The 4545-nt window shown below is 32.7% G+C and overlaps 1 long non-coding RNA gene across 1 annotated transcript; it reads right to left on the bottom strand.

Moving 5' to 3' along the window:
- Positions 1-1025: 1025 nt before the first annotated feature.
- Positions 1026-2820, bottom strand: LOC126716701 (uncharacterized). Its single transcript, XR_007652227.1, has 2 exons — positions 2163-2820; positions 1026-1320 (listed from the first exon to the last, which is right to left on the bottom strand). It is a non-coding gene; the product is annotated as an uncharacterized LOC126716701 (long non-coding RNA).
- Between the last annotated feature and the right edge of the window lie 1725 nt (positions 2821-4545).

Here is a 4545-nt window from a genome sequence, read left to right as displayed (position 1 = left end):
CATTGTACAGTACCAACATCACATGTGATTGTACTTTTGTCACATTCGGTGGTTTTTTTTTTTTTTTTCCTCACATTTGATGGTTCCATTCTCACATTTGGGAGTACCAACATCACATTTGATTGTACCTTTCTCACATTCGGTGGTACTTTAATTTTTTCCTCACATTTAACAGTTCCATTGTCACATTGGGCAATACCGACATGACTTGTGATTGTACTTTTGTCACATTTGATGATTTCCTTATTTATTCTCACATTTGATGGTTTTATTGTCACATTAGACAGTACTAACATCGCATTTTACTATACTTTTGCCACATTCAGTTGTACTCGTATTTTTTCTCACATTTGATAGTACCATCCTCAAATTGTGCAGTACCAACATGACATGTGACTATATTTTTGTCACATTCGGTGATTCATTTATTTTTTTTCTCACATTTGATGGTTCCATTGTCACATTGGGTAGTACTAACATCTTATTTGACAATATTAGATTACGCTGCAAGCAATCATAAAAATTAGCTCGGTTTAAACATCAATCGCTATTTAACAAATCTTGTTGTTGGCTTATTTTGACAAAGTGATGAACTAAATTAAGAAAAATGATATCTTAAGGACTAATGTGAAAATTGAAATAGAAGTCAGGTGACTAGATTGAATTTTAGCCAAAAACTTATATCATATCCTCAGCCCTATTTATTTGTAGGGAGATATGTAGCATGCACTGTAAACTATTCCATCAGTATGCTAATACTAACAAAGTAACACATACAACTTTTGCACTTCTTGTCACATAAATGTTTTACAGGTCCCTATTTATTTATTTTAGAGAAAAACCAAGTTTAAGGACCTTGGTGGCAAATCAGTAGCAAAACTAAGTATAATTGATTCCTTGTCAAAAGACAAAATTAGCTGCTTGCAAATTGGATGTCAATGGGTTCATACAAAAATATTGCAATAACATCCTAGAGGGTTGGAATTAGTTAAGTTGTATTACCAATTCAACTTAGAGTTTTCAACTGCGACAAATGCAATTAGTAATTCCAATAAATTTTGGCATGAATGCATTAACAATACTTCATGTAATATGAGTAATTAAGCACTTTTCTTTAGATAAAATTGTACGTAGAGAAAGTTTGATGCCAAATAAGCCATTTTGCAGGTTACAAACAGGTTCTAACTCCAAGAGTAAGGCAATAAACTAATATTTTATCTGACCCTCTTCCCCAGATGTACAGACACAAAATGGGGTCCATCATCATTCCATGTGAGCCTGGGTTCAATGCCATCTTCAATTATTATACTCCTGGCTAGCCTGAAAGAGGAAAGAGAAAAAGTTCGAAGATTAGTGAATCGGAGAACTATTGACCACCTGAAAAATGTGGTGTCATATCAAGTAATGGCCTTTCCAGTTTGTAAATATTACACAATGCTAAAAAAGAACAACTTAATTTGCCAAGGAACCTGTATGTCCTTCAAGCTTCAGATTACAATTTTAAACTCCTATTATGCAAATGACATAACCTTTTCAAAGCAGCATATCCAAGTCATGCTCTTCCTTATTATTGAAAGCATCATTAAAACCAAACTTATTTTGCAATAGATCAACCTAATTCATCACAGAAAAAAGATGAGTATTTCATGCTTAAAAATAGTTTGTGAATGGTACATTCATCCCACCAGCCCACTCCACAATCACAGAAGGAGAAAAGGTCTGTTTTTGAGTAGGGTTTGTGGGGAAGGAAGATTCCATCCTGTCCGAATTGATCAATGTGAAATTTAGATAAAGAGCAGCTTGTAGATAAAGAAGGGCCAGTGAGTATATATCCAAATAGAATATACATTTTCTTTACTTCTAGCACTTCCAACTACGTAACAACCTAACAATTTTGCAAATTGTCCAACAAGCTGGCCAACAGCACCAGATGCTGCTGAAACGATGACATGTTCTCCTTTCTAAGGAGAACAAACTTCATGGAAACCAGCATAGGTGGTCATACCAAGCATACCTTTTTTTAAATGAAAAGCCATAGTTAGAAGATTAGTGTACATTTACAGGGAGAATTGAACAAGATGCCCACAAAATGAAAGGAGATCTTAAATTAATGAAACTACTCTTTGAGACATGCATATCAAAAGGGTATGTAGCATAATCACCTTCGTCTAAATCTCAAGTTATTCCAATCTTTATAGAATAAGCAAACAACATACCAAAGTCGTGTATAGTATGAAAGGGGTACGTCACTTTGCCTGATCATTCTGAGGCCTTCGATTGCTGTGATTAGGCTATACTCTTCTCATCTAGCAGACCTCCATACCCGTTTATCAACTGCAAGTTTTCACAAAGAAAAGTTCACAATTGCAAGCTCAAAATTGTACACAACATCATTTTTAACAACCAGTCACTCATGCATATATATATAATTAATTAATCTATTTTAGTCATACAAAGAATTAGTTAATCTTTTATTAGTCTCTAAAATGTTTAACAAGGTTATTCTTCTCTACGCATTCTGCTTTCTTTCTTTTCTGTCATTTATCTCCACTAGTACCAAAAAACATACTCTGCATTTATCATCAACTATATCTTATCATTTTATTTACCAATAAAAGATTCTTTATTGTGATTCCAACTACACATATTACAACTTAGATGTACACCACATAGAAAAGAAATGAAATAGAAACAAAGAAATAGCAACTCTATACTAACCCGTGTCCTCCCTAGGACATAGAAGAAAAAATTTATTTCTTTACAAAAACCCTTCCACCTTAAATACATAGGTGTTGCCTTTTTCCTCTGCTAACCAAAAAATAAAAAAATAAAAATTTTCAACTCCACACTAACAAGAACCCACACCCCCTGATGAGTAGAACACAAAGCCACAAGTTTTGGAAAAACTGAATCCCTTAGAAGCATTTCAACAAGCACTTTCTGTGCCACTTAAAAGAAACTTATATATATATATATTATATATAATTATTTTTATATGGAAAACTTGATCTACGAGTGGTCATTGGAATCCATTATTTAAATTTTGCATAAAGTTTCTGTTTTTCTAAGGGGAACATAGGCCATGTCTTTAAAAGTGACAAAATCAAAGCTAAAATCAAAATTGACCACATGAGACTTTAAAATGTTGTTCAATGTTTTAATTGTTGAACAACTACAATTAAATAATAAGACATGAAATAGCTAAAACTAGCAATATTTTGAATAACTAATTAAAAGTACTCAACATCCTTGGACTGCGTTGTTTTTTCTCTTAACAGAATTTTATAAACACAAAGATAACTTGATTATCTCTCCCTCTTATCTAGTTTAGTAGTCTCTAAAATGTTTAACAAGGTTATTCTTCTCTACGCATTCTGCTTTCTTTCTTTTCTGTCATTTATCTCCACCAGTACCAAAAAACATACTCTGCATTTATCATCAACTATATCTTATCATTTTATTTACCAATAAAAGATTCTTTATTGTGATTCCAACTACACATATTACAATTTAGATGTACACCACATAGAAAAGAAATGAAATAGAAACAAAGAAATAGCAACTCTATACCCGTGTCCTCCCTAGGGCATAGAAGAAAAAATTTATTTCTTTACAAAAACCCTTCCACCTTAAATACATAGTTGTTGCCTTTTTCCTCTGCTAACCAAAAAAAAAAAAAATAAATAAATAAAAATTTCAACACCACACTAACAAGAACCCACACCCCCTGATCAGCAAAACACAAAGCCACAAGTTTTGGAAAAACTAAATCCCTTAGAAGCATTTCAACAAGCACTTTCTATGCTGCTTATACGAAACTTTTTTTTTTTTTTTTTTATATTATATGTAATTATTTTTATATGGAAAACTTGATCTACGAGTGGTCATTGGAATCCATTATTTAAATTTTGCATAAAGTTTTTGTTTTCCTAAGGGGAACACAGGCCATGTCTTTAAAAGTGACAAAATCAAAGCTAAAATCAAAATTGACCACATGAGACTTTAAAATGTTGTTCAATGTTTTAATTGTTGAACAACTACAATTAAATAACAAGACATGAAATAGCTAAAACTAGCAATATTTCGAATAACTGATTAAAAGTACTCAACATCCTTGGACTGCGTTGTTTTTTCTCTTAACAGAATTTTATGAACACAAAGATAACTTGATTATCTCTCCCTCTTATCTATTTTTGCTCCAGTGCACTATCTACATCTCTTTGGTAAGAAAGGGGGGGGGGGGGGGACCAACAAGTAAAAACAGCTAAATTTATGAAGAAATAAAACCATAATAAAAATCTGTCAGACTAATTCTTTTTATTTATTCTTGAGCTGTTATTTGCTACTCCTTGGAAACCTCAAGTAACATGATAATGATTCCAAATTAACTCCGAGGAGTAGCATATAACAGCTCAAGAATAAATGAGGCTGAAAAGGAAACAAAGAATAAGGAACTAGTACTCAGTCAAGCACGAAATGAGGCTGAAAAGGAAACAAAGAATAAATTATTTGTGGGGCCAAAGAACTTAGCGACCCCGGCCCACT

This window comes from Quercus robur, chromosome 3, assembly GCF_932294415.1.
Source record: "Quercus robur chromosome 3, dhQueRobu3.1, whole genome shotgun sequence".
Taxonomy (NCBI): Eukaryota; Viridiplantae; Streptophyta; class Magnoliopsida; order Fagales; family Fagaceae; genus Quercus; species Quercus robur.
Note: the sequence above shows the minus strand (reverse complement) of the source record. Positions and strands in the feature narration are given on the sequence as shown.